Source organism: Pelophylax lessonae (genome assembly GCF_965119305.1).
Source record: "Pelophylax lessonae genome assembly, chromosome: 7".
In the NCBI taxonomy this organism is placed as follows: Eukaryota; Metazoa; Chordata; class Amphibia; order Anura; family Ranidae; genus Pelophylax; species Pelophylax lessonae.
In genome coordinates this window covers 70,140,707-70,164,975 of record NC_138774.1, presented here as the reverse complement: position 1 = coordinate 70,164,975, position 24,269 = coordinate 70,140,707, and the positions used below count along the sequence as shown (strand labels likewise).

Here is a 24,269-nt window from a genome sequence, read left to right as displayed (position 1 = left end):
TTGAGTTTACATGTAATTTTTAGAAGTGGGGATGATCCTATGATCCTTTTATCCAATTCAGTTATTCTGTTTTTTTTTGTTTTTTTTCTAACATGTTGGTGTTAAATATTTCACTTGAATGTTATAAATTGCACTAAATACAGTGTACATATAACTGGATAAAGCAAAAACGGTGTCTGTCTTCATTACAGACTGCAAAGCAACAAAATGTGATTATTTTAAAGGGGGTGGTTCATTTCTATGCCCCCTGTATATATGAGGTTCGGCTCCTGAACTTGTGATTAGGCCAAACCTTAAGCTCACCCCTACCTATATCGGTTCAAGTTGGGCCAATGTGACTATGCAGTACAAATCATACCTAAAGCTCTAATTTATGCTTGACTTATGCCATCACCAAATATTCTGAGTAAGATAAATATAAATAAAAGCAACAAAAAGAATATATTCAGTATAAGAATAACAGTGTTGACTAACAGAATTGATACCCCTTTGGGTTTTCACTATTACTCTCCCTGTTTTAGCAGTGTGAACAGTTTCCTCTGAGCTTTTTACCTTTTCCATTTATAGCAGCAGATCCCCATACAATTACACAGCACTTTTTGCAAGACAAAGCAATCTTACTAGGAAACAACACCAATCCCATTTCACGCCCATAGTGTATAGATCAATCACGTGTTCAGTTGGAATGTTGCCAATGTTCAAAGTTCAAGCATGCTGATATACATTTCCACTCTGGTGTCTCTAGGAATTAGTTGTATTCATGATGGCGCTGGAAACAGGCATCACTCTCTTTCTGCTTACCACAGTCACTCTTCTAATTTACCTGGTTACATGGTGGAGGAGGGTAAAGCACAGCAATCTCCCTCCAGGACCCACACCTCTACCCCTACTGGGGAATATAATGCAAATAAGCACTACAGAAATGCCTAAAGCTTTGATGAAGGTAAGTTAGGACTTTACTGCTAACAAGGAAATGTTTTTTATTAGAGTTTTCTAATCAAGGTAAACAATAACATTGATGAATTTCCCATGCATTCAATAGTAAGTATGAAGAATATAAAGTAATATGTGTTCAGTTAAAGTTAAGGGGGGAAGCTTCCAGTAGGAACACTTGTGGTCTACTGTCTATGAGGGCATTTTCCTCACTTTGGCAAGATTTCTTTTCACTTCCTGTTATGTGTTCAGGACAGTAACTGAAGAGGAATCTAACCAATAAAAAAATGACTAAAAGATTTAATTTTGACATAACTCCAGGTTTCCTATGATAGTTTGTTCAGACCAAGCTGGTCCAAATAAACTATTTCCTCTGCTAACAGAAGTGTCCATTGGGTGTGCTGTATAAACTGTATGTAGTGTAATCTAGACTGTAATTGATAAAATGCTATGGAACTTCTTCCTTTGTTGTTCTATATTATCTTTCAGCAGTGTGGACAGGGTTAAACTGAATATTCATTAATGCAGAACTGCAGCAGCCATATTAAGAGTGATTTCACACATAGGTGTACGTTTATGAAACTGAGAAGTTTTCTCTCAGTTCACTTCTCAACAGTTCTCAGAGGAAAATTATCTCCTCCAGGCACCCTGTTTATGAAAGTGAGAACTTCAGTTCTCAGAGGGAGAACAGAGGAGAAGTTTTTCCTCTGAAAACAGCCGAGATCATGTAAAAGCGACTGGGTTGCCTGTAATCTTGTGAGATATTGTGAGATTACAGTGACACACAATTTAAAAAGTGAAACCGAACATAAAAAGAACATGAAATAACATGTATAGGCACATGATATCTATCTATCTATCTATCTATCTATCTATCTATCTATCTATCTATCTATCTATCTATCTATCTATCTATCTATCTATCTATCTATCTATCTATCTATCTATCTATCTATCTATCTATCATGAGCCAAACACCCCTGGTTCGCACCAGAACACCGCGAACAGAGGAAAAGTTTGTTTGAATAAACAAACCCCATTGAAGTCTATGGAATTTGAACCTCAAAAATCAAACTGCCTTCGTTTTTAAAGGAGCAGTGATTTACTGATTTTAATGAGCCTTAAAGTGAAACTATAAAAATGAAAAATTCCTTCAAATATCGTGCCTGGGGGGTCCCCTGAATGTGCCTGTAAAGTAGTGCATCTCTACGATGTATGTAGCCTGCTGTATCAATACTGACATTTCTAAAGCAAAAATGTCATATACAAATATACATACAAATTTCTAATGACATGTACTTGTCATACAGGTGCAGAAAAATTGGGCCTTGGTTGTTGGTGGTGCCTGAACACCATAACCCCTCACAGGTACTCTTGCTGGGCGCAGGAATGGGACCTGCTGGTAAGAATTCCACACAAATTTGAAATCGCATGTACTTGTCACTTGTCAAAGAGGTGCAGAAAAATTGTGCCTTGGGTGTTGGTGTAGCCTGAACACTGCAACTCCTCACAGTTACACTTGCTGGGCGCAGGAACGGGCCCTGCTGGTAAAAATTCCATACTAATTTGAAATTGGCAAAGATCAAGTGTTGTATGTGTTCTTATCAGTGATCTAGTGGGGGCACTGGGCTGTCATCTGACATGGCCAAGGTTGGGTGGCGGCTATGCAAACTGGCTGGAGTGATGGGGACCTGGAAGGTTAGTATCGGCAGGAGTTGAAAATTAAATTGGGCCTTGGTTGTTGGTGGTGCCTGAACACCGCAACCCCTCGCAGTTACTCTTGCTGGGTGCAGGAACGGGACCTGCTGGTAAAAATTCCATACAAATGTGAAATTGCATGTGCTATACAGGTGCCAAAAATTGGGTCTTTGCTGTTGGTGGTGCCTGAACACCATAACCAAGCCTTCACAGATAGCCTTGCTGGGTGCAGGAATGGGACCTGCTGGTAAGAATTCCATATACATTTGAAATTGCATGTGCTTGTCATACAGGTGCAAAAATATTGGGCCTTTGGTGTTGTTGGTGCCTGAACACCGTAACCCCTCACAGTTAGCAGGGCACAGGGACAGGGCGTCCTGTTAAAAATGACATATGACATTTAAATTGTATGCACCTGTCATACAAGTGCAGAAAAATTAGGCCTTGGGGGTTGGTAGTGACCTAAACCAAAAACATTGTTGGAAGCTAGAAGAATCAAGGTAGAGAAATAGGATAGGCAGCATATGCAGTCTTCAAGGGATGGCAGACCCCTAGCAAATTCAATCAGTTACATCAGCATCAGGGGCTTGATAACTCTTGTTGATCCAGGACTGGTTCATTTTGATAAAAGTCAGCTGATCAGCAGAGTCTGTGGACAGACGCACTCTTTTGTCCATCACAAAAACTCCAGCAGCACTGAATGTCCGTTCGGAAAGCATGCAGGAAGCGGGACAGGCCAGTAGCTCCATTGCATATTGAGCAAGTTCTGGCCAGTGGTCCATCCTCAAGACCCAGTAAGCCAGTGGATGCTCAGCTGGAAAGGTCTCCAAGTCTGCTCTTGCGCCTAGATAATCATGCACCATATGATGGATACGCTGTCGATGGTTGCTTGTACCTAACAGCCCTGGGTGCTGTGGGTGCTGCTGAGGACTAAAGAACTGTTTAAAGGCATCGGTCAGCCGCCCGCCTTCTCCACCGTTCCTCCTTTGGCTGAACGATGCCTCAGAAACATGTCCAGAGAATGTTGACCTCCCAGTGTCTGGAAAGGGGGTGCAAACTTTTTTTCAAGGCCTCCTCCAGATGTTTCAACCTCTGCTCCCTCTGTGAAGGCAGGATGAGCTTGGCAACGTTTTACCTGTAACATGGATCAAGGGTTGCCAACCAGTAATGATCCCTCTCCTTGATAGCACAAATCCTCAGGTCCTTTCGCAGGCTTTGCAGAATCAGGGAGCCCATGCAATGTAAGTTGGAGGAGGCATGAGCTTCTGAGTCCTCTGGGTCACTAAGGATGACATTGTCAGCAAGAGCAACCTCTCCCCAACCATGTACTTGGGAATCAAAACCATCCCCTGAAGACTGCTGTATGCTATCCTCTAAATCCATGCTGCCGAAATACTCCTCCTCCTCTTCCTTTTGTGTGTTTTGTGGCCCTGCAGTAATGATATATGCATAAAGGGGGCCATGTGAGGAAAGGAAGTCCTCTTCTTTCTCCTGCTGTTCTGCCTCAAGTGCCCTGTCCATGATTCCATGCAGCGTGTGCTCCAGCAGGTAGACTAGCAGGATAGTGTCACTGATGCATGCATCGTCCCGGCTTACCAGCATCAGCTTTTTGGAGGCGTGGTGGCAAAACAAGCTGCAACACTGAACCCTGTCCTACATCCTTCCCAGCTGCCAGCAGAGTTCCCCAGTGCTTCGTAAAAGAACTGTAACGTCCCTGTCCATGTCTACTGGACCAAGAGTCAGCAGTAATGTGCACCTTCCTGCTGACTGCTTTGTCCAACAAGGCCAAAACACTACCTTCCACATGATGGTAGAGAGCCGGAATGGCCTTACGCGAAAAGAAGTGCCCTTTTGGGACCTGCCACTGTAGTGCAGCACATTCCACAAATTTGCGAAAGGGAGCCGCGTCTACCAGCTGAAAAGACAGCAACTGTAATGCAAGCAATTTGGCCACGCTAGCATTAAGATGCTGAGCATGTGGATGGCTGGGGCAGTATTTCTTTCTATGGTTCAAAAAAATTGGGGGAGTGAAATTTTCCTGCTGCTCAAATCAAGCGGTTGTGTACTGCTAGCAGATTCGGTGCAAATCTCTGTGCCACTCATTGCTATACCATCATCCCTCTCAATGCTGGTATTTGAGAAGGCATGAGGTATAGTAGGGTTAGAGATCACAGATGAGGAGCAAGGTGATGTATGCTTGTTTTGATCTGCAGGCTCTTTCAGGTGCTGTTGCCAATGGACTGCATGGCAGGTCGTCATATGTCCAAAAAAAAAAAAAAAAAAAAAAAACGGTACAGCGCTAATAAGGTGCAATCAGTGATTATATGTAAACATAAAGGTACATATATCTGTGCAATATTAAGGTGCTACAGTACATATATCTGTGCAATATAAAGCTGCTAAAGTAGAAATCAGGTGCTTTGATTAAAATAAATCAGATTAATATAATATAAAAAAATTATGAATATAAGTAAACAGTCCAGTGATCTTGTGCTGGAATTTGTGCAAAATGGGCTTGAAAATGATAGTTCAGCCAGTACTCACAAGTGAATCTGTGTGTCTTCCACCACCAACACATAAGACAATTGGCCTCTCACCTGAAGTTTTGACCTGTGCTTCACCACAAGGTCAAAATAAGCAAGTAACTACCAATAGGGGTTAACAGGCTCTCTCTCAGCCTTTCAGTAGAAACACTGCTGCCCGAAGATAGCCAGACATAGGAACAAGGTTCTCATTGTAGGTATCATATAAAAAACAAAGAGCACAGGATCTAATGCTCTCAGTTTTAACCGGGATTTTTATTCTAGAAATAGTAAAAAACTCACATGTATGGGCACTAAAAATAGTGCATGGAAACCGCAATGATAAACCAGCGAACTAGCTGTCAGCTTTCAGGTTGCCGGTGAAAACTCCGCCCCCCTATACGCGTTACGTTATCCGTCAATACGACGTTCAACTTCCTCAGTAGGTCATCATATGCCTTGTCAAGCATGTGGTGCACAAGTGGCTGGTGTTCTGGCCATGCTTGATCTGCTTTAGACAGATGTTGCAAACAGCAACGATGCGGTCTACTGCACAGGTGCTGAAAAAAGCCCACACTAATGAACTTTTGTGAGTCCGCAGGAAGTTTGCAGCACCCTCCACCTGTGGAGCACTGTGCTGTGATGCAATACGTTGGTTACGGCTATGGCAGCCCCTGGAGAACATCCTGCCTCGTTGGAGTTGTGCATCCTCCTCCTCCTCCCCCTCCTCTTCCTCCTCCTCCTCCTTTATCCTGTCAGGCACTCAAGTATAGTCAGTGACCTTATCATCCCCTCCTTCCTCGTCACTGTTGCAAAATTGGCAATATGCTTCAGCTGTGACAACATGACTGCTGGTTTTTTGTCCGTCTTTGTCACCCCCTCTCTCTAGGCTCAGGTTATTTCCTCATCAACCTGGGAACCAACATCACAGCTTTCAAATTGCTGCACATCCTCCAGCAGCATGTCACTGACACTATGATCGAATAGTTCAGGTGACTCCTCCGTGCATGATGGTGGGGCAACAGAAGGAGTAGCTGTGGAGAAGGAGCCTGTGTAATGGGCCGCTTTGACAGCTGCGGTGGAAGGTAAACTACTGTGAGCGTGGGTGTCAGAGGAGGATTGATCCACTCCACCAACTCTTCCACATGTTGTGGCTGAATAGCATGGGCAGCACCCAGTGGCGTACCTAGAGCATTTGGCACCCGGGGCGGATCCTATATCTGGCACCCCCCCCCCCCCAACTTTAAAATGTAAAAACACCCACAGAAATTTGTAATGTTTTCAAGAATATTTATTGCACAAATTTCACAGCCCCCCATCACAGTGCCCCTTGCCGTCTGCCCCCTCCCCCGTCTCTCTAATCGCAGTTCCTCCTTTTGCACTCTCTGCCTCCCCTGCACAGTCCTACCTTCAGCATAAATAGATAGAGACTGCAGACATGGTACAGGAGATGGTCAGAGACTGCAGACGTGGTACAGGAGATGGTCAGAGACTACAGACTTGATACAGGAGATGGTCAGAGACTGCAGACGTGATACAGGAGATGCTCAGAGACTACAGACATAATACAGGAGATGGTCAGAGACTGCAGACATGATACAGGAGATGGTCAGAGACTGAGGACATGATACAGGAGATGGTCAGAGACTACAGACATGATACAAGAGATGGTCAGAGATTGCAGACATGATACAGGAGATGATCAGAGACTGCGGACATGATGCAAGAGATGGTCAGAGACTGCAGACATGATACAGGAGATGCTCAGTCAGAGACTGCAGACATGATACAGTATATGGTCAGAGACTGCAGACATGATACAGGAGATGGTCAGAGACTGCAGACATGATACAAGAGATGGTCAGAGACTGCAGACATGATACAGGAGATGGTCAGAGACTGAGGACATGATACAGGAGATGGTCAGAGATTGCAGACATGATACAGGAGATGGTCATAGACTGCAGACATGATACAAGAGATGGTCAGAGACTGCAGACATGATACAGGAGATGCTCAGAGACTGCAGACATGATACAGGAAATGGTCAGAGACTGCAGACATAATACAAGAGATGGTCAGAGACTGCAGACATGATACAAGAGATGGTCAGAGACTGCAGACATGATACAGGAGATGGTCAGAGACTGAGGACACGATACAGGAGATGGTCAGAGACTGCAGACATGATACAGGAGATGGTCAGAGACTGCAGACATAATACAAGAGATGGTCAGAGACTGCAGACATGATACAAGAGATGGTCAGAGACTGCAGACATGATACAGGAGATGGTCAGAGACTGAGGACACGATACAGGAGATGGTCAGAGACTGCAGACATGATACAGGAGATGGTCAGAGACTGAGGACATGATACAGAAGATGCTCAGAGACTGCAGACGTGATACAAGAGATGGTCAGAAACTGAGGACATGATACAGGAGATGGTCAGAGACTGAGGACATGATACAGAAGATGCTCAGAGACTGCAGACATGATACAGGAGATGGTCAGAGACTGAGGACATGATACAGGAGATGGTCAGAGACTGAGGACATGATACAGGAGATGGTCAGAGACTGAGGACATGATACAGGAGATGGTCAGAGACTGAGGACATGATACAGGAGATGGTCAGAGACTGCAGACATGATACAGGAGATGGTCAGAGACTGAGGACATGATACAGGAGTTGGTCAGAGACTGCAGACATGATACAGGAGTTAGTCAGAGACTGAGGACATGATAGAAAATAGAAGAGCACTAGGGGGGCCAGAGAGCACAGGGGAAGCAGAGAGCACTGGAGGAGCTGAAGGGCACGGTGGGGGGGGGGGGGTTGGAGAGAATTAAGAGGGGGTTTGGAAAGCATTGCAGGGTTGGTTGGAAGGCGCAGGGGGTGGAGAGCACGGGGGGGGGGACAGGGAGCACTTGGGGGGCGGGCAGGGAAAACCAGGGGGGTGGAGAGCACTGGAGGGGGGACAGGGAGCACTTGGGGAGCGGGCAGGGAAAACCAGGGTGTGGAGAGCACTGGGGAGGAACAGGTAGCACTTGGGGGGTGGGCAGGGAAAACCAGGCAGGTGGAGAGCACTGGGGGGGGGGGGGACAGGTAGCACTTGAGGGGTGGGCAGGGAAAACCAGGCAGGTGGACAGCACTGGGGGGGGGACAGGTAGCACTTGGGGGGTGGGCAGAGAAAACCAGGCAGGTGGAGAGCACTGGGGGGGGGGGACAGGTAGCACTTGAGGGGTGGGCAGGGAAAACCAGGCAGGTGGACAGCACTGGGGGGGACAGGTAGCACCTGGGGGGTGGGCAGGGAAACCCAGGCAGGTGGAGAGCACTGGGGGGGGGGCAGGTAGCACTTGAGGGGTGGGCAGGGAAAACCAGGCAGGTGGACAGCACTGGGGGGGGACAGGTAGCACTTGGGGGGTGGGCAGGGAAAACCAGGCAGGTGGACAGCACTGAGGGGGGGACAGGTAGCACTTGGGGGGTGGGCAGGGAAAACCAGGCAGGTGGAGAGCACTGGGGGGGGGGACAGGTAGCACTTGAGGGGTGGGCAGGGAAAACCAGGCAGGTGGACAGCACTGGGGGGGGACAGGTAGCACTTGGGGGGTGGGCAGGGAAAACCAGGCAGGTGGAGAGCACTGGGGGGGGGGCAGGTAGCACTTGAGGGGTGGGCAGGGAAAACCAGGCAGGTGGACAGCACTGGGGGGGACAGGTAGCACTTGGGGGGTGGGCAGGGAAACCCAGGCAGGTGGAGAGCACTGGGGGGGGGACAGGTAGCACTTGAGGGGTGGGCAGGGAAAACCAGGCAGGTGGACAGCACTGGGGGGGGACAGGTAGCACTTGGGGGGTGGACAGGGAAAACCAGGCAGGTGGAGAGCACTGGGGGGGGGGGGACAGGTAGCACTTGAGGGATGGGCAGGGAAAACCAGGCAGGTGGAGAGCACTGGGGGGGGGGACAGGTAGCACTTGGGGGGTGGGCAGGGAAAACCAGGCAGGTGGACAGCACTGAGGGGGGGACAGGTAGCACTTGGGGGGTGGGCAGGGAAAACCAGGCAGGTGGAGAGCACTGGGGGGGGGGGGACAGGTAGCACTTGAGGGGTGGGCAGGGAAAACCAGGCAGGTGGACAGCACTGGGGGGGGGACAGGTAGCACTTGGGGGGTGGGCAGGGAAAACCAGGCAGGTGGACAGCACTGGGGGGGGACAGGTAGCACTTGGGGGGTGGGCAGGGAAAACCAGGCAGGTGGACAGCACTGAGGGGGGGACAGGTAGCACTTGGGGGGTGGGCAGGGAAAACCAGGCAGGTGGAGAGCACTGGGGGGGGACAGGTAGCACTTGAGGGGTGGGCAGGGAAAACAGGCAGGTGGAGAGCACTGGGGGGGGGGACAGGTAGCACTTGAGGGGTGGGCAGGGAAAACCAGGCAGGTGGACAGCACTGGGGGGGGGGGGACAGGTAGCACTTGGGGGGTGGGCAGGGAAAACCAGGCAGGTGGACAGCACTGGGGGGGGACAGGTAACACTTGGGGGGTGGGCAGGGAAAACCAGGCAGGTGGAGAGCACTGGGGGGGGGGGACAGGTAGCACTTGAGGGGTGGGCAGGGAAAACCAGGCAGGTGGACAGCACTGGGGGGGGGGACAGGTAGCACTTGGGGGGTGGGCAGAGAAAACCAGGGGGGTGGAGAGCACTGAAGGGGACAGGGAGCTAGGGAAAGATGAATTCCTCATATGCAGCTGCCCCGTCCCCCTCCTATCCAGCACACACACTTCGGAACTCACCTTCTTCCTGCCGAGGCTGAGGCTCCGCCCCTTCTTCCCGCCGAGGCCCCGCCCCCTTCTCCAGCCGCGGCTCCGCCCCTTATTCCCGCCGCCGTTCCGCCCCCCCCCCGCAGCGCTGACTGAAGGAGCTGCCTTCACAGCGATACGGAACACGCCGGGCAGGGCACAACACCGGCTGACACCCCCCAGTGCGTGGCACCCGGGGCGGGCCGCCCCCCCTCTTGGTACGCCACTGGCAGCACCGGAAATAAAGGACGGGCGTGCCCTGCCTGCAGAGGATGCACTATGTCGACTGTGACCACCACTTTTCACAATGGACACAGAGGCTGCTTGCCCTCTTTTCGTGGCCTGTGAGCATCGGCCTCTCCTTGTCGGCCTTTCGGACATGATGTTGATACAGATCAATATAGGGTATACGCAACTGACCAATAGATACTCAATGACCTGATATGGTGTAATCGATAGCCCTATAGATGAGCTGTGGTGGTTATAGATGTACGCAAGTGACCGGTTAACAATACTCTCACTGATGTGATGTAATCGATAGCCCTATAGATGATGAGCTGTGGGGGTTATAGATGTACGCAAGTGACCGATTAAGAATAGTCTCACTGATGTGATGTAATTGATAGCCCTATAGATGAGACATCTCTCTCACTCCCTGCTAGGATTGAATCACTGGCACTGCACTGTCTGAAAAACTGCAAAGAAACGATTCTCTCCCTGCCTGAAATACGTTCCTGGCCCTCCCTACACTGCTAGGAATGAATCACTGGAACTGCACTGTTTGACAAACTGCAAAGAAATAAATCTCTCCCTGCCTCAAACACGTTCCATGACCTCCCTACACTGCTAAGAATGTCTCTCTGCACTGTCTGACAAACTAAAAAAAAAAGCTACTCCCGTCCCTCTCCCTGTCTCCTTGCCTGCACAATCACACTACACGCTACGGCTGTGCGGGCAGCCTTTATGCAGTGTGGGGCGTTTACATGGCCCCTGAGCCATGATTGGCTAAAGGCAACCTGCCTTTAGTCCAATCGTGGCAGAGATAATTTGCTTAGTAAAGCTTGAGGTCAGGGTGCATGCTTTGGCCAATCACATAACGTGCTGCATGCGTGTTGCGTGTGCAGTGCATTATGGGAATCTCAAATTTCCTGCGAAGAAGCGCATTTGTTGTCATTCGACCGATCGAACGACCGATGTTTGAGTTGAAGTTAGCTTTGACTTGAACTTGAAGCTCATCCCTACTCTCTCTATATATCTATCTTTATGTATATATACACTGCTCAAAAACATTAAAGGAACAGTTTTTGCAGATGACACAAAAATTGGGCAGAGCAATAACTGCACAGCATGAAGCAGATATCCTACAGAACGACCTGAACAAAATAACAGAGTGGGCAAAGACATGGCAAATGGGGTTTAATGTGGAGAAGTGTAAGGTTTTGCACTTGGGGACTAAAAACATAAAAGCACAATACACTTTAGGGGGGGGGGACCTTTGGGGGAATCAAAAATGGAGAAAGATCTGGGAGTCTTAGTAGAGGATAGACTGGGCAATAGCATGCAATGTCAAGCGGCAGCTGCCAAAGCAGGCAGAATATTTGCATGCATAAAGAAAGGGATATATTCCAGAGATAAAACTATAATCCTATCACTTTAAAAAAATCTTGTCCAACCACATCTGGAGTATTCTGTCCAGTTCTGGTTGCCAGTCCTCAGGAAGGATGTGTTGGAGCTGGAGAGAGTCCAGAGAAGGGCAACTAAACTAATTAGGGGATTGGAGGACCTTAATTATGAAGAGCGTCTGCAATCGCTTGATTTATTCTCCCTGGAGAAAAGACGCCTGAGAGGGGACATAATAGCAATTTATAAATACCTCAATGGTGATCTCAGCATAGAAAAAAGCTATTCAGTTTAAAGGATTGCATGTGGACTCGAGGGCATACAATGCGATTAGAGGAGAAGCGTTTTAACCTCAGGCAACGCAGGGGGTTCTTTACTGTTAGGGCTACACGATTGCGTAATTCTCTACCACAAGTGGTGGTTTCTGTGGGAAGTATGGCTACTTTCAAAAGACTCTTGGATGTACATCTCAAGGACCAGAACATTCAGGGGTATGAGAGATGATTATGGCCACACACACCTACACAGGTTGAACTGAATGGACTATTGTCTTTATTCAACTTCAATAACTATAATTGAGAGTTATATAATTGAGCTCTGTCATTGCAAAGCCTTTGTTTCTAATCTTTAGGGACTCGAATAGTACTACTGGATTGGTGTAGGGCCGATGTGTTGCCTATGTTTAAAAAGGGATCAAAGTTTTTGCCAAGTAACTATAGACCTGCTAGTTTAACTTCTGTAGTAATATTTTAAGCAACAGACAGCATGAATTCATGAAAGACAGAAGAAGTTGTCAAACAAACCTGATTTCTTTTTATGAGAAGGTAAGTAAAACCTTGGACAGAGGGGTGGATGTGATATACTTGGATTTTTGCAAAAGGGTTTGACACAGTTCCCCACACATGACTAATGTGTAAGGTAAAGTCTACAGGCTTGAAAAGATCAGTTTGTAAATGGATAGAAAATTGGCTAAAAGATAGAATTCAGAGAGTAGTGGTAAAAGCGGGGTTCCGGCCTCAAAATCGAAAAAAAAACGATTTTGGACCATCTGCTTGCTGAGTGCCACCTGAAAAAGAAATGGATGCTCCCGATTTTTTTTTTCACTTAGCTTGTTATAGAAGAAAATATACTCACCTTCCTTCCAATTCCCCCCTCCACGGCCGTGGCCTGCGCCGTCACTTCCGGCTTGCGATGACTCCTGGGTGCTAAAACGTCATCGCTCCCAGGAGTCAATGCGCCTGCGCCGGCTCTACTCATCACTTCCGGTGCATGCCCAGAAGCTGTGCAGGGATGCCGCGTCTACCCTGGAAGTGACTAGCGGTGCTGGTGCAGGGCATTCTGGGACTCCGATGTCACAGAAGAGGACACAGGAGAGGACGCGCTGGCTTCAGCTGCCCACACCTGAGATGGCAGCGCTGGAGAAGAAATTTTCAAGGTAAGTATTTCTTCTAAAAGGTAAGTGCAACCCGGGACAGTTCAGAGACTATCCATTGCGGAATGTACTAGCCCTGACTGTCCCGGGGGTATTTTTATCTAAATTTCACCCCGAGGCCAGAACTCCACTTGTGATGCTTACTCTGGTCTAAGGTAATCAGTGGTGTACCCCAAGGTTCAGTGTTGGGACCCTTACTTTTTAATAGCTTTATAAATGGTATAGGGTCTGGGATTAAAAGTACCATTTCAGTCTTTGCAGATGACACCAAACTTTGCAGTAAAATAACTTACAGAATGTCTCCAACTTACAAGCCAACCTTAATGCACGGTTTCATTAGGCAAGTATGTGCTAAATGAGGTTTAATGTTGATGTAGAGTTATGAAATTGGGGGCTAAGAATATCCATGCATCTTACATACTAGGGGGGTAAACTGGGGGGATCCATAGCGGAGAAGGATCTGGGTGCTCTAGTAGATCAAAAGCTGGAAAAACAAAAACAAAACAATGCCAAGCTGCAGTTTCCAAAGCAGGCAAAGTCCTTTTTTGTATTAGCAGAGGCATGGACTCCAGAGAGAGAGAGATATAATTTTGCCCCTGTATAAATCATTAGTAAGACCTCATCTGGAATATGCAGTTCAGTTTTGGGCACCAGTTCTCAAAAAGGATATGAAGCATGGAGGAGCTCAGTTATGAGGAAAGATTAGAGGAACTGAATTTATTTAGGAGATTAAGAGGGGATATGATCAACATGTATGAATACATAAGGGGTTCATATAGTGAACTTGGTGTTGAATTATTCAATTTAAGGTCATCACAGAAAACAAGGGGGCACTCTTTACGTCTAGAGGAAAAGAGATTTTTCCTCCAAATATGAAAAAGGTTTCTTTACAGTAAGAGCTATGAAAATGTGGAATAGACTCCCTCCAGAGGTGGTTCTGGCCAGCTCACTAGATTGCTTTAAAAAAGCCTGGATTATTTCCTAGTTGTAAATAGTATAACTGGGTACTAATAAGGTTGATCCAGGGAATATCTGATTGCCTTTTGGGGGATCAGGAAATCATTTTTTCCCTTGCTGTAACATATTGGATAATGCTTTGCTGGGGTTTTTCACCTTCCTCTGGATCAACTGGGGGTATAGGATTGTGTATATAGGATTGTATGGTTGTGTTTTCTTTAATGTTTTTCGTTTTTTATTAATTGAGCCAGATGGACTTGTGTCTTTTTTCAAACTGACTAACTATGTAACTATGTAACAGAGGGCTGAATTCAAGGACACTCTGAAAATCAAAGTAATAGATGATGCAGCAGGCTAGTCCTTTTTGCTGAAATTTAATTGTAGCAACTCAAAATGGTACTCAGTAGTTTGTATGGCTCCAATGTGCCTGTATGCATGTGTGACAATGTCGTGGAATGCTCCTAATGAGACATTGGATGGTTTCGTGGGGTATTTCCTACCAGATCTGGACCAGGGCATCACTGAGCTCCTGAACAGACTGAGATGCAACCTGGTGGCATCTGATGGATCGAAACATAATGTCCCTGAGGTGTTCTAGTGCATTTAGGTCAGACGAGCATGGGGGCCATTCAATGGTATCAATTCCTTCATCCTCCAGGAACTGGCTGCATACTCTCGTCACATGAGGCCGGGCATTGTCATGCATTAGGAGGAACCTAGGACCCACAGCAGCAGTGTAGGGTCTGACAATGGCAGTCAGGGTGCCATTGTCTAGCCTGTAGAGGTCTGTGCGTCCTTCCATGGATATTTCTCTCCAGACCATCAATGACCCACCACCAAACCGGTCATGCTAAACAAAGTTACAGGCAGCATAACGTTCTCCGCGGCTTCTCCAGACCCTTTCACATCTGTCACATGTGCTCAGGGTGAACCTGCTCTCATCTGTGAAAAGCACAGACTGCCAGTGACAGGCTTTCCAATTCTGATTTTTAATAGCAAATACCAATCGCGCTCCACTGTGCCGGGCAGTGAGCACATGGCCCACTAGAGGACGTTGGGCCCTCATTGTTTGGTCAGAGACATTCACACCAGTGGTCTGCTGGAGGTCATTTTGTAGGGCTCTGGCAGTGCTCATGCTGTCCCTTCTTTCAAAAATGTGTAGATACCTGTTCTGCTGATGGGTTAAGTACCTTCTATGGCTCTGTCCAGCTCTCCTAGAGTAATTGCGTGTCTCCTGGAATCACCTCCATGCTCTTCTAGAAACTGTGCTGAGAGACACAGCAAACCTTCTGGTAATGGCATTTATTGATGTTTCATTTTGGAGGAATGGGACTGCCTGTGCAACCTCTATAGGGTCCAGGTATCGCCTCATGCTACCAGTAGTGACACTGACCCTAGCCAAATGCCAAATTAGTGAAAAATAGTCAGAAAAGATTAGTAGGGAAAAAATGTTAGTGGCCTCTACCTGTAAAACCATCCTGTTTTGGAGGTCATCTCATTGTTAACAAAGAAAATGGCCTCTGCCCCCACCTATTACTAGGGATGATCGAACGGTTCGGGTCCACCATCGGTTTGGCCCGAACATTGGGTGTTCGAGGTTCGGCCGAATTTAGAACTTTTTGCCCAAAAAGTTCGGAATTCGGCAACCAGAACTGCCCAAAATGCAATGCTTCAGGAAATGGGCTTTAAAAGCCCGTGATTGGACCAGAACCATTAGCAAAAGCCAATTGAGGGGGCAGGAGAATGCTAGGAATGTGATTGGAGTGACTAGGGGGTCCCTAGACCAATCATTAGTGAATACTCCCCCCAGTATATAAGATCGCCCCCGCCATATTCCCAGCATTGTTATACTGGACATGGAAGAGAGTGGAAGCAGTTCTGTTAATTTTACTTTAAAAGTGTCATTTAGCTATTTTTAGTGTGAGGAAAGGGATATCTAGTGTAGTTAGAGTGCTCCTTTACACTTAAGTTAGCTTCAAAAATGTAGTTTCTGTAGGGAAAGTGTTAAGTGTCAGGGGACTGTAGTGTAGTGTAGGGTTAACTGGCAGTGACTGCTATGGCAGGGTGACAAAACCCTTCCATAGCAGGGTGACCGCTATAGAGAAATGATAATTTCTCTGAGTTGCTTCGGGACAGGATTATGGCTTCTCACCAGCAAGCATTTTTTATGCTGCAGGGGCTGCCACTACCAGTGCTTTTTTGAGGACATGTTTGATGTCAGACATGACATCTGAACATGTGTATAGGGGGTATATATAGACATATATGTCTGAATATATACCCCTAGACATATATAGGTGTGATAGTAGCAGAAATAAATGCTTGCGCTAATGAAATCATTTACCGTAATATATTTCTGCTACTATCACACCTATATAGGTCTAGGGGTATATATTCAGACATATATGCCTATATATACCCCCTATACACATGTTCAGATGTTTTGCCTGCCTCAAAAGAACCCCAAAAAAAACGCTAGCGTCAAAAAAATGCCCAGGTGTGTTTTTGCTGGCATTTTTTGGGGGGTTTTGGAGGCAGGCAAAACATCTGAACTTGTGCACAGTACCACTATACACAAGTTCAGATGTTTTTTCTGACTGGAAAGAACCCAAAAAAATGCCTGCTTTGAAACCGGCAAGGTGTTACAGCAGCGAAGCCATATTCCTGTGCTCAAAGTTTTCTAATACAAACAATCCTTTTTTTTCTGGTTCTGGACATGCTACAGAGCTGAAACTTCACAGGTACACCTTTTAGACCCCCCAGACACAAAATCACACAAAAGAAGTTCTTAAAAATTTTAATTTTTCATAAAAAAGCCAATTATTGAAAAATTAAAAAAAAAATTAAAAAAAAAAAAGAGAGATTTTTTGATTTTTACTCCATGGTCCAGAACCATAAAAAAAAGATCATTTGTATTAGAAAACTTTAAGCACAGGAATATGGCTTCTCTGCTGTAACACCTTGCCGGTTTAATAGAAGGCATTTTTTTGGGTTCTTTGCAGTCAGGAAAAACATCTGAACTTGTGTATAGTGGTACTGTGCACAAGTTCAGATGTTTTGCCTGCCTCCAAAACCCCCCAAAAAATGCCAGCAAAAACACACCTGGGCATTTTTTTTTTTTTTGACGCTAGCGTTTTTTTTGGCATTTTTTGGGGTTCTTTTGAGGCAGGCAAAACATCTGAACTTGTGTATAGTGGTGTATATACACACATACATATATTTATATACACACCTAGACATATATAGGTGTGATAGTAGCAGAAATATATGCTTGCGCTAATGAAATCATTTACAGTAATATATTTCTGCTACTATCACACTTATATATGTCTAGGTGTGTATATAAATATATGTATGTGTGTGTATATATACCACCATACACAAGTTCAGATGTTTTGCCTGCCTCAAAAGAACCCCAAAAAATGCCAAAAAAAACTCTAGCGTCAAAAAAAAATGCCCAGGTGTGTTTTTGCTGGCATTTTTTGGGGGGTTTTGGAGGCAGGCAAAACATCAGAACTTGTGCACAGTACCACTATACACAAGTTCAGATGTTTTGCCTGCCTCAAAAGAACCCCAAAAAATGCTAAAAAAAAACGCTAGCGTCAAAAAAAAATGCCCAGTTGTGTTTTTGCTGGCATTTTTTGGGGAATTTTGGAGGCAGGCAAAACATCAGAACTTGTGCACAGTACCACTATACACAAGTTCAGATGTTTTTCCTGACTGCAAAGAACCCAAAAAAATGCCTTCTATTAAACCGGCAAGGTGTTACAGCAGAGAAGCCATATTCCTGTGCTTAAAGTTTTCTAATACAAACAATCTTTTTTTTTTATGGTTCTGGACATGCTACAGAGCTGAAACTTCACATGTACACTTTTTAGACCCCCCAGATCTGAAATCTCTTTTTTTTTTATTTTTTTTTTATTTTTCAATAATTGGCTTTTTTATCAAAAATGATAATTTTTAAGAACTTTTTTTGTGTGATTTTGTGTCTGGGGGGTCTAAAAGGTGTACCTGTGAAGTTTCAGCTCTGTAGCATGTCCAGAACCAGAAAAAAAGATCATATAGGTGTTAAAGTTAAAGGAGGCTCCCGAACCACATCCCTGTTCTACTGAAAAATTATCTTTTTTTTTTTCATGGTTCTGGACATTCTACAGAGCTGAAACTTCACATGCACACCTTTTAGACCCCCCAGATACTAAATCCAAAGTAAAAATTAAAAAATCTCTTTTTTTTTTTTTTTTAATTTTGCAATAATTGGCTTTTTTATCAAAAATGACAATTTTTAAGAACTTTTTTTTGTGTGATTAATAGTTAATGGGGCATGACCCAGAACCCTAGGCACTTTTTAGGGGCACACATTTGCAAACGCATGTGAAAGCTGCAGGGCCACTTCACGGCTCCCTGTATACCTGCAGTCCTAACTCTAATGAATTTATAAGAGTCTTCACAGTGGAAGCACATGCAAGCTAATGGATAGATAGGGGGCAGGTGAGCCTGGAGGTGGCCCATCCCTCCTAAAGGTAATTGGGGGCATAATGGATGCCCAGCTGATGGTATTACAGCAAAGGCATCCAGTATGTCCACTCACCAGTACACATATACAACAAAGAAAATGGCCTCTGCCCCCACCTATTACTGGCCTTCAGAGTTAGGACTGCAGGTATACAGGGAGCCGTGAAGTGGCCCTGCAGCTTTCACATGCGTTTGCAAATGTGTGCTAACTAAACCCCTGTTTTGACGCGAACTGTTAGACAGGTTAATCTGGTTGGTAAGCAAACTGGCTAGCAAATTGAACTGGGAATTGTACTTTTGTTTGTTTCATGTGCGTTGGCCTTCCATGTGTTCTTTGCTATGAAGGCCAGTAGGGGGGGGGTGGGATTACGTCCCAGAAGAGGCGCCGATTGGCAGCCTTCTGGAGGCGTAACCCGAGCGCAAGTCTTTGCGATTGGACACCCCCACTTTCTGATATCTTGGCTGTGATTGGTCCCTGACGTCACAATGGGGGCGTTGCCGGTGCGTGAGTCAGTCACTCACCGTCACCGCCGCTCGGAGGACGAGGGAGAAGCCGCTCACCTTCCCGCCGCCGCCGCAGAGAGGACGGACTGGATCGAGGAGGGAAGAACCCGCCGCCGCCGCCAGGTAAGTGCATTAAATTGAAGGGAGCACGCACGCTGGTCTCTGCATTGATTGGGGGACAATGCTGTCGGCACTCTGCATTTATTGGGGTACAATGCTGTGGGTACTCTGCATTTATTGGGGTACAATGCTGTGGGCACTCTGCATTTATTGGGGTACAATGCTGTGGGCACTCTGCAATCATTGGGGTACAATGCTGTGGCACTCTGCAATCATTGGGGTACAATGCTGTGGCACTCTGCAATCATTGGGGTACAATTCTGTGGCACTCTGCAATCATTGGGGTACAATGCTGTGACACTCTGCAATCATTGGGGTACAATTCTGTGGCACTCTGCAATCATTGGGGTACAATGCTGTGGGCACTCTGCAATCATTGGGGTACAATTCTGTGGCACTCTGCAATCATTGGGGTACAATGCTGTGGGCACTCTGCAATCATTGGGGTACAATTCTTTGGCACTCTGCAATCATTGGGGTACAATTCTGTGGCACTCTGCAATCATTGGGGTACAATGCTGTGGGCACTCTGCATTTATTGGGGTACAATGCTGTGTCACTCTGCAATCATTGGGTACAATTCTGTGGCACTCTGCAATCATTGGGGTACAATGCTGTGGGCACTCTGCAATCATTGGGGTACAATGCTGTGGGCACTCTGCAATCATTGGGGTACAATTCTGTGGGCACTCTACAATCATTGGGGTACAATTCTGTGGCACTCTGCAATCATTGGGGTACACTGCTGTGGGCACTCTGCAATCATTGGGGTACAATTCTGTGGCACTCTGCAATCATTGGGGTACAATGCTGTGGGCACTCTGCAATCATTGGGGTACAATTCTGTGGCACTCTGCAATCATTGGGGTACAATGCTGTGGGCACTCTGCAATCATTGGGGTAGAATTCTGTTGCACTCTGCAATCATTGGGGTACAATGCTGTGGCACTCTGCAATCATTGGGGTACAATTCTGTGGCACTCTGCAATCATTGGGGTACAATGCTGTGGGCACTCTGCAATCATTGGGGTACAATGCTGTGGCACTCTGCAATCATTGGGGGACAATGCTGTGGGCACTCTGCAATCATTGGGGGACAATGCTGTGGGCACTCTGCAATCATTGGGGACAATGCTGTGGCGCTCTGCAGTGATTAGGGACAATGCTGTGGCGCTCTGCATTGAAAGGGGCATGCACGCTGAACTCTGCATTGTGGGGGCACAGCACAGTGTTCATTGCATTGAAGGGGGCACAGCACAGTGTTCATTGCATTGAAGGGGGCACAGCACAGTGTTCATTGCATTGAAGGGGGAACAGCACAGTGTTCATTGCATTGAAGGGGGCACAGCACAGTGTTTATTGCATTGAAGGGGGCACAGCACAGTGTTTATTGCATTGAAGGGGGCACAACACAGTGTTCATTGCATTGAAGGGGGCACAGCACAGTGTTTATTGCATTGAAGGGGGCACAGCACAGTGTTTATTGCATTGAAGGGGGCACAGCACAGTGTTTATTGCATTGAAGGGGGCACAGCACAGTGTTCATTGCATTGAAGGGGGCACAGCACAGTGTTCATTGCATTGAAGGGGGCACAGCACAGTGTTTATTGCATTGAAGGGGGCACAGCACAGTGTTCATTGCATTGAAGGGGGCACAGCACAGTGTTCATTGCATTGAAGGGGGCACAGCACAGTGTTCTTTGCATTGAAGGGGGCACAGCACAGTGTTTATTGCATTGAAGGGGGCACAGCACAGTGTTTATTGCATTGAAGGGGGCACAGCACAGTGTTCATTGCATTGAAGGGGGCACAGCACAGTGTTCATTGCATTGAAGGGGGCACAGCACAGTGTTCATTGCATTGAAGGGGGCACAGCACAGTGTTTATTGCATTGAAGGGGACACAGCACAGTGTTCATTGCATTGAAGGGGGCACAGCACAGTGTTCATTGCATTGAAGGGAGCACAGCACAGTGTTCATTGCATTGAAGGGGGCACAGCACAGTGTTCATTGCATTGAAGGGGGCACAGCACAGTGTTTATTGCATTGAAGGGGGCACAGCACAGTGTTCATTGCATTGAAGGGGGTACAGCTTCAAAGTCACGCAATTTTTTTACTGCGTTTTTTGGCGCGAAGCAATACCTATTACATTTTTCTTTTTGTGCCCCCCCAAAAATTGTGAGCACCAGCCGCCACTGATACACATTAAAATATTTTACAATCAACAAAGGCATATAAAAGAGAACTGCATGTGAATCACATAGAACACGGTCCTAGGACACAATTGGAAGATGGAAAGCAGGGGTATGTGTGACTAGAAGACCCGGTCTTGTCACTATGATAAGATTAATACAGCAGATTTTACACATAATTTTTCCAAATCCTATATAATCCTATATAATAATAATTGTATAATCCCTTTTATTTAAATAATCAACACAGTGTGTTTTAAAATATTTTCAAGCTCTAAACAGTCATATTCCCCTATATCAAACAATTCATAAAAAAATGATATATATGAGAATTGCATCCAAAATCCCCCTCTTATAATCATCCAACAATCAGAATGTCTCCTATGAAACAAGTCCATAACTGGAAAACATTGTGGTCCATCCAAAAAATTATAGTATTTGATAACACAATTAGAAAGGAAGTAATGAAAACCAAAACAAGAAAAAAGTGACACAGATGTTTAGTTGTGCTTGTCTCATGGTCATAGTAGAATTCAGAAAATCCAAAAAAATAAAATACTTTTCTTGAAACTTAGAAATGAAAGACATATCTAGGAGAGAAAATGAAAACAAGTATCAAATTCTTATCAAAAAAATTATGTTTTTCTTAACCACTTGCCTACTGTGCCCTTAAACCCCCTTCCCATCCAGACCGATTTTTAGCTTTCAGCGCTCTCAGACTTTGACTGACATTTGCGTGGTCATGCTACACTGTACCCATATGAAATTTTTATCATTTTTTTCACACAAATAGAGCTTTCTTTTGGTGGTATTTAATCATCTCTGAGTTTTTAATTTTTTACAAAAAAAAAAAGAAAAAAGACAGAAAATTTTGAAAAAAAAAAGTTTTTCTTATTTTCTGCGAGTAAATTTTGAAAATAAATACATTTTTCTCCTTCACTGATGTGCGCTGATGAGGCGGCACTGATGGGCACTGATAGGCTGCACTGATAGGCACTGATGAGGTGGCACTTATGGGCACTGATGAGGTGGCACTTATGGGCACTGATGAGGAGGTACTAATATGCCGCACTGATGAGCACTGATAGGCGGCACTGATAGGCGGCACTGATGAGCACTGATAGGCGGCACTGATGAACACTGATAGGCGGCACTGCTGGGCACTGAGAGGTGGCACTGCTTGGCACTGAGAGGTGGCACTGAGAGGTGGCACTGCTGGGCACTGAGAGGCGGCACTGATGGGCACTGATAGGCAGCACTGATGGGCACTGGCGGATGGCACTGATGGACACTGACGGGTGGCACTGATGAGCACTGATGGGCGGCACTGATGAGCAGCACCATCAGTGCCCACACTCAGTGCCCATAGTGCTGCCAGTCAATGCTCATCAGTGCCTAGATGAGCAGGCACTGATGGGCACTGACTGGCAGCACTATGGGCACTGATTGTGGGCACTGATGGGGGCACTGATGGCGGGCACTGTGGGCACTGATGGTGGCAATTTGTGTATGTTTTTTACCTTTTGTAATCAGGGCACTGGTGATCGGTGCCCTGATTACATTTCTTCTGTGTCCCCGGCGCTGTGCAGCTCCCCCTCCTTCCTCACACTACAGTCTCCGTGTGAGGAAGGAGCGCTGGCAATGAGAGATGATCTCCTATGTTTACATAGGAGATCATCTCTCATTGGACGGTCCGATCACGTGGTGAATGGCCGCTGTGATTGGCCATTCACCACGATCTGTGATCGGCTGTGTCCAAGGGACACGGCCGACACAGATTTTCCCCGATGCGCGCTCGCGGGAGCGCGGGGAGCCTGCTTCTGGGAGGCCGTTTATAGGCTATAGCGCGGACCGGAAGCAGTTAAGTAATGTTCCTGGATCAATATGGATCATTCCAGACTTATAGACCGTTCTTAGAGCCGGTTCACACTACCACGACCAGAAAGTCGCCCCGTGACTTGAAGAGACTTGTTTAGAGACTTGGAAGAGACTTGGAAGAGACTTGTGCACTACTTTGAAGAGACAGGCGACTTTGTCTGTGGGGAATGCATGGCTAATCTCTTTCTTCTTCCTGGAAAGTCTGATAACAAGTTGCTTCAATTAAGATAAGGAGGCGACTCCCATTGAAGTATATGGGACAGTCGGATCACAGGTCGCCTCAAAGTAGTACAGGACCCTTTTCTGAAGTCGGAGCGACTTCAGTAGTGCCAATTAAGACGGCACTGATTGATTAACATTGCTTTTGTTATGTCAAGCGACCTGGGGCTACACAAGTCGCCTAACAAGTCGTGCTAGTGTGAATGGGCTCTTAGTTATTTACCCATGGGACAGAAGTATGCATTCTTAAAATTATTAAATACTTACCAAAAAAAAAACACGGACACAATCTTTATTTGGCATAGAAATGGCCGTGGCACTTTATTGGTTTAAACTTGAAATCACCAAACTTTAATAACTCAAATAACATCAACTGAATAATATTAAATAAACTTAAATTGCTTAGTCAAAGGACTCAAGCTAAAATATATAATTCAAATGATAATAATCACCACCAAAGTTCCCCCTTAAATACAAGGGTGACATACCACATAGAGTGCCTGCGACGGGAGGGGGGAGGGGAACTTGCTAACGGTTCAATAAATGTAAGAGTGTCCAATAATCCAAGTTTCAAACTTCTCACCTATGAAATCAAAAAGATAGGTTAGGATGAATATACATATTGTATCTGTTCAATTCCCATCTTCCTAATCTTTTGATAATTGACTCATCAAGGCCCAATCTAGCTGCTTCAGTGGCAGCTCCTATGCAGAAAGAATGGGGAGTAATTTTCTGCTTGCCTAGATCCAAATGTAATAAGCACTTTCTAAGAACGGAAGAAAACTTAGTCAGTGAGGAGAAATCCTAAAGTATGAAAAAGGAACCTAGACTAAAATGCCTGATGGCCAAATATTTTGATAAAACTATATGAGGGCATATTACCTGGTCACCGCAAGCAGC

General features: G+C 46.0%; 1 pseudogene across 1 annotated transcript in view; it reads left to right on the top strand.

The window, feature by feature from the left end:
* Positions 1-760: 760 nt before the first annotated feature.
* The window catches only part of LOC309559496 (cytochrome P450 2G1-like), a 61,550-nt pseudogene continuing 38,041 nt past the window's right edge, over positions 761-24,269 (top strand). Inside the window, exon 1 of the transcript XR_014226201.1 lies at positions 761-943. The product of XR_014226201.1 is annotated as a cytochrome P450 2G1-like (transcript). The remainder of the gene's footprint in view (positions 944-24,269) is intronic.